The sequence below is a fragment of the Heterodontus francisci genome, unplaced genomic scaffold, assembly GCF_036365525.1.
Source record: "Heterodontus francisci isolate sHetFra1 unplaced genomic scaffold, sHetFra1.hap1 HAP1_SCAFFOLD_59, whole genome shotgun sequence".
Taxonomy (NCBI): Eukaryota; Metazoa; Chordata; class Chondrichthyes; order Heterodontiformes; family Heterodontidae; genus Heterodontus; species Heterodontus francisci.
This window is the reverse complement of record NW_027140758.1, coordinates 9,858,356-9,865,139: the sequence shown is the minus strand read 5'-3', so window position 1 is coordinate 9,865,139 and position 6,784 is coordinate 9,858,356. Positions and strand designations below refer to the sequence as shown.

Below are 6,784 nucleotides of genomic sequence, written 5' to 3'. Positions count from 1 at the left end.
GGAAACACATTTAAAGTAATTCACAAAAGAATTCGAGTTGTGATGAGGAGATTGTTTTTTCCGCAGTGTGTTGTTCTGGTCTGGAATGCAATCCTGAAAGGTCAGTGGAAGCAGATTCAATGTTAACTCTGAATGGAATTGGATATTTACCTGTCATGGAAAATCTAACAGGGCAATGGGGGAAAGGACAGGAGTGCGGGATGTGGGATGAGATTACATTAGAGATGCAGCACTGAAACAGGCCCTTCGGCCCACCGAGTCTGTGCCGAACATCAACCACCCATTTATACTAATCCTACATTGCTACCAAACATCCCCACCTGTCCCTATATTTCCCAACCACCTACCTACATAAGTGACAATTTATAATGGCCAATTTACCTATCAACCTACAAGTCTTTTGGCTTGTGGGAGGAAACCGGAGCACCCGGAGAAAACCCACGCAGACACAGGGAGAACTTGCAAACTCCACACAGGCAGTACCTGGAATCGAACCCGGGTCCTTGGAGCTGTGAGGCTGCGGTGTCAACCACTGCGCCACTGTGCCGCCCTTAACAGAATAGCTCTGTTAAATATCAAGCAAATGCACAGTAAAAAGGTTCAGTGCTTGGACCTCAGTTATTTTCACTCTGTCAATGGCAGAGAAGGCTCGAGGAACCATGTGGCTGCTTCTCATGTTCTTGACAGTGTCCAGAATAAAGTGTAACATGACACTGACTTCCAGATGGCTGACACAAATGCAACGCACATCTTTTCTGGAAACATCACATTTAAAGTGATAATCTAATCATAAGGCACGGACGGGATTGAACCCGTGATCTTCAGTTTCCGAGACTGACGCCTTACCACTTGGCCACCATGCCTTTTATTAATGGGCACCTGAGGCTCCAGAGGAGGATTTGTGATTCTTTTTCAATTTGGTTGAAACAGCATCGAGAAACATGCACAGAAATAAAGAGGGATTGTGGAATGGGTAACAGATCAGCCTCATTTACATCATCAGCATCATGAAATCTTCATTCAGACGTTCCATTCCCATCCTCAGCTTTTCTCACATCTGTGCAATAATATAAGAGTGGACATTGGGTTGTTACTGGGCAGATTATATAAATAGACTATGTGCATCATCACAGGAAGTGATGTAATATAATCTGTGTGGCACCTCATGGAGAGTTGTCGATGAAACCTTCAATGCAAGGTGTGTAGAGTGAACTCAGGTTATTTTAACCGTCAGATTCTTATAAATTCTGTACTAAGCCTTGACAGATATCAGAATATTATATGGGGCCACAGTAAACCAAAGCGAAGATGGAGAAATCTTTGCCTGCACCTTTGAAAAGGTCACTGGACTGAACCAAGCCGAGGAGTGGCCGAGATGGTTCCAGAGGTTTGCAAGGTATCGTACTGCATCGGGTCTCGTGCAGAAGCCAGACATGGAACAGGTCAGTACGCTATTGTCTGCAATGGAGGGAGTGTGCAGGCAACATCCTCATGAAGAACAGAAGGCTACATGTGAAGAAGTTATTAAGGCACTCAAGACATATTTTAATTGAGGAAAAAATGTCATCGTGGAGCCAAAGTTCAAACGCTGCATTTGCTGACAACGCAACCACCAGGTGACGCTGTACTAGCACATGCGCAAATGCAGCCTCTTCCACTGAAACGTCACTGTCTGTGACATTCAGGCAGCTGCCTGGATTAAAGATGGAGCTACTCAATTTATCACAGAAAACAACTTCGACCCAAAAATCCCCTCAAAGTTTGCCATCGCCGCCTCCGTCCCACCCCAACAGTCCCCCGCTACCTCTTGCGCATTCGCGTTATATAGTACCAAGTCATCTTAATTCACCTAAAGTGAATTACTTTCGGAGCAGTGACTGTCATTTCATAAGCAAATATGGCACATATCTACACAATGGACATGTTTTGGTTGATACTCGGAGAACGTTGCGCTGTTTGAAGTCTCATCAGAAGGACAGCACCTCTGACAGTGCTGCACACCCTCTGTAATTCAGTGAGGTTTCATAGAGTCATAGAGTTATACAGCACAGAAACAGGCCCTTCGGCCATCGTGTCCGTGCCGGCCATCAAGTACCTATCTATTCTAATTCCATTTTCCAGCACGTGGCCGTAGCCTTGTATTCTGTAGCGTTTTGAGTGCTCATCTAGATACTTCTTAAATGTTGTGAGGGTTCCTGCCTCTACCACTCCTTCAGGCAATGTGTTCCAGATTCCAACCACCCTCGAGGTGAAACATTTTTTCCTCAAATCTCCTCTAAACAGTGCCATCCCATTCTCCGGACAATCATTCCCCGCTTCCCCCCATCCCACTCTCTGACTGCTCACTCCCCGCTTCACCCACCACCACCCCCATCCTGCTCTCTGGCCGCTCACACTCCAGGCCATGGGCTCTGCCGCTTCCCTCCTCTCGGCCACTCACTCCAACATTGCCCCATCACCCCTCGAGGCTCGCCTTGCTTTATCGGGTGGTGCGGTGAAGAATGATCGAATATTGGAGCGAGAGGCCGAGAGGAGGGAAGCAGCATGGCTTAGAGCTAGTGTCTGGAGGGACGTAGGGGGGAAGCGGGCCGTGAGTGGACGGAGAGAGGGCAGTGCGGGGGTGGGGGGGGTAGCAAGTGGCCGGAGGGCGGGGGAGCGGGGTAGCGAGGAGCGGGCAGCGAGCGGCCTGGAGTGAGTGGCTGAGAGGGGGTAGAGAGTTTTCCCGCGCATGCGCCACTTCGTCCTGGAAGACGGAGGCTGAGCATGCGCAGCATCTCAGAGCGCAGGAGACTGTTTGTGCATGTGCGCAGCTTGGAGCGCTCTGATGACGTCGGCCGGCTGCTGCATTGTCAGGAATCACTCTGAATTTAATAAGCGTACAAAACAGAAAGGGGAGAGTATTCATTCATTTATCAATGACTTGTACAATCTCACGGAGGATTGTGAATACCGCAACTTAAGGGAAGAGCTGAATGGAGACAGGATTGTGTTCGGGGTATTAGACAACACCCTTTCAGATCATCTACAGTCCAGGGCTGGTCTCACATTAACGAAAGAGTTTCAATTGAGCAGACAAACAGAGGTTAGAAAGTTTAACCAATCCGTTGTCCAAGGGGACAGGGAGAGTCTGATCTCGAGAGTTGCAGACTCAATTGAATTTGTTCAGAAAACAAAAGGAAAAATTAGGGGTAAAAGACAAGAAAGACGGGAAGAGCATCTAGTGGTAGCTGCAACCAATTGCAGTAGGTGTGGCCTCGCCAAAGAAGCTGAGTGTTTTTCTTGCAGAAAGATGGGACACTTTCAGTCAGTGTGTGGCAGTAAAATACCAGCGCTGAATATAATTAAAGGGAAATCCCCAGAGAGCAAAAACATTAATGAAGTACAGGATATCCAAAGTGTGGAAATACATTTTTTAGGTGAAATCCAGGAAATAAAGTGAGAGTTGCTGGACGACAGAAATTCTGAAATATTTTAAGATAGAGGTAGATAGATTCTTGATAAACAAGGGGGTGAAAGGTTATCGGGGGCAGGTGGGAATGTGGAGATGAGGTTACAATCAGATCAGCCATGATCTTATTGAATGGTGGAGCAGACTCGAGGGGCCGAGTGGTCTACTCCTGCTCCTAATTGGTATGTTTGTATGTAAGAAAACATGTTCTAGACACAATGAGAACTATCATTTGTTTGGAAATGGATTTGAAACCCCCTTTTATCAAAAGGTTATAGAGCTTTAATTTTTCTACAATTAACAGACAAATCCTTGTGGAGTTGAGATTGACAGAAACAATGGGCTGGATTCTATAGAGCCCTCAACGTCGAGGTCTGTGGTGGGGGTGGGGTGGGAGCCGCCTGAAGATGGCCCCGGATGAGGCCCGCCATGGACCTCAACGCCGGCAGGGCCTGGCTCGATATTGCCGGCGACGGCGAGGCGTTGTGGGGGGATCCCCACCGCTCGGCAACGGGACCACAAACCTGCATTAATTATTATCCCATCACTTTCTGATATCCAGCTGCGATCTTCAGCCCGGTGACCGGCACTGCCGTGCCTTCGGAGCCCCATCCGGGGAAATGAGGTGCAACACTGGTGGGGAGGGGGGAGAAAGTAAGTTTCTCAGTGTGGGGGAGGGGGGACGGAGTCAAATTAATGTCATGGGTGTAGGGGATGGTGGGAAGGGTTATAGTTTACAGTTTGTGCAGTTTTGGGCGGAAGGTCAGATGGTAAAGGTAGGTTTTGGGAGGGAAGGGCAAATAATTAATTTAACTGTTATTGGGGGGATGGGAGAGAGGCAAAAGCAATGTATTTATTTCATTTCATTTCATCTTCCTTTAAATATTTTCCAGTCGGACTAACAGCCCTTTAAAAATGGCTGACACTCCAGTACAGTACTACGGCAGTGCTGCACTGTCAGAAATGCTGTTTTTCAGGTGAGACAGAAAACTGAGGATCCCTCTGCCCTCTCAGGTGGATGTTAAAGGTACCATGGCACTATTTCAGAGAATAGAAGGGGAATTATTTCTGGGGCACTGGTCATTGTTTAACCCTGAATCAACATCACTTAAAAACAGATTATCTCGTTTTTATCACGTTGTTGTTTCTGGGAGCTTGCTGTGCGCACATTGGCCACCATGTTTCCTACATGACCACAGTGACTACACTTGGAAAGTCCTTCATTGGCTGTAAAAGGCTTTGCAACGTCCTGTGGTCGTGAAATGCAAGTCTTGCTTTTTCCATTGTTATCAATGTCATTGTGATCAAAAGATAGGATTCGTGAGCACAAAATTTAAATCAATTTCGATTAAAATAATGTAAAAGCATCTATATTCTTGCACTGTACTTAATAATCTCCATCTTCCTATCCTTGCATAGTGCAATGTCATCGACCCTGAAATTGATTCCACAATCTCATGGAATCACAGAGTCAGAGAATGTTTAAGGCACAGAAAGAGGCCACTTGACCCATCGTGTCTGTTCCACAAAGAATTTCAGCCCAGCTCTGATGAAAGGTCACAGATCTGAAACGTTAACTCTGTTTCTCTCTCCACAGGTGCTGCCAGACCTGCTGAGTATTTCCAGCATTTTCTGTTTTTATTTCAGATTTCCAGTATCTGCAGTATTTTGCTTCTGTGTTACTTTGAAAGTTAAAACTGACCCACCTGTCTACAATTCACACTGGGGTCTCCCATGAAATGATTCTGTGTAATGTTGTTAGAATGAATGTAGACTCCGAGCACAGAGCTTCCTGTGGGGAATTGGGGATATGAAAACCAGCAGACTGCAGGAATTTCCACTGGGAGCACAAATTCACAAAATCTACCTTTTATATATCGATTCAATTTAATTGTCCTTCTGGAAAATTATTTTGAAGCAACTTAAACATCAACCCACAGCTCCATGACTGGGTCAATTATGAGGTCATCCTCTGACAGGTCATGTGACAGCTGGAGCCACAAGACATCAGAACTAGATTTGTGACTGGATTAAAACCCGGAATCCTGTCACAATGGCTTTTCAAATAAAGCTGTTGCTGTTTGAAAACTCAGCAGTTAAACTTTCTGCCTGACCATGAGGGGAGCTAGGGAGAAATTTACAAAACTCAATCCTTCAACAAAATAGTTCAAAAATCATTCATATCGAAATCATGTGAGGATTCATATGCAGTAGAGAAACAAGCAGAATACAGAAAGTACAGAGGAGAGCTGAAAAAGGAAATGAGATCAGCAAGAGAATGTATGAGAAAAGATTAGCGGGTCACATAACTGGGAACACTGAAGTCTTTTACCAACATATGGACAGACAATGAAAGGGTGGGTCAATAAGGAGATCCTGTGGAGGCAGAGGGTATGGCTGAGATACTAATTAAGTACATTTCATCTGGCATCACAAAATGAGCGGATGCTGCAAATGTCACAGTAAAGGAAGAGGAAGTGAGAAAATTGGACGGAATGAAAATAGATAAAGAGGAGACAATTACAAGGTTGGCAGCTCTCACAGTAGAAAAGTCACCCAGTTTGAATGGGCTGCATCCTGGGTTGCTGAGGGAAGTAAGGTTGGAAATAGCGGAGACTCGAACCACAATCTTTCAATCCTCCTTGAATATGGGAATCATGCCAGAGGACTGGAGGAATCTCCTCAAGATTCCACATGAATCAGTGTCCATAATTCAACTTTACATATTTAAAACATGTTTACAAAAACAGTAGAAGTACTCTCATAACATAAAAGCAAAATACTGCAGATGCTGGAAATCTGAAACAAAAACAAAAAGTGCTGGAAGTACTCAGCAGGTCTGGCAGCATCTGTGGAGAGAGCATCAGGTCAGTGATTAGGCACGCTACAACCTGCCGGACTGAACATTAAATTCAATCATTTCAGAGCATGACGGACCCCACCCCCCACATTCCCCCCCAACACACTTTTTTATGTTTAGTTTTTTTTCTTTTTTCTTTTTTCTTTGGTTAATTTATTTCAGGTTTTTTTTTAGTTTGGTTAGTTTGTTTCTACTGTGTCTACCCATTGTTTCTGTTTTTAAAAAAATGTTTAATGTTTGTGCTCGGAGTGCTTTGTGCATTACAGTCAATTCACACCTTCTCTGTACTAACGCTTTGTCTTTGAGCACACCATTGAGCACTGTTCAGCACTGTTCGCCTTTGTTCCATGCCCTTCTGGTCAGTTATTCTCTGTGACCTTGTCCAATCAACACCTCTTTTGTTATCTCTTGCCCCACCCCCAGCTTTACTTGCTTAAAACCTTTTCATTTATAATATTTGTCAGCTGTGATGAAGG

The 6,784-nt window shown here is 45.1% G+C and overlaps 1 non-coding gene across 1 annotated transcript; it reads right to left on the bottom strand.

Moving 5' to 3' along the window:
* Positions 1–792: 792 nt before the first annotated feature.
* On the bottom strand, positions 793–863 carry trnap-cgg (transfer RNA proline (anticodon CGG)). The gene has a single exon. It is a non-coding gene; the product is annotated as a tRNA-Pro (tRNA).
* Between the last annotated feature and the right edge of the window lie 5,921 nt (positions 864–6,784).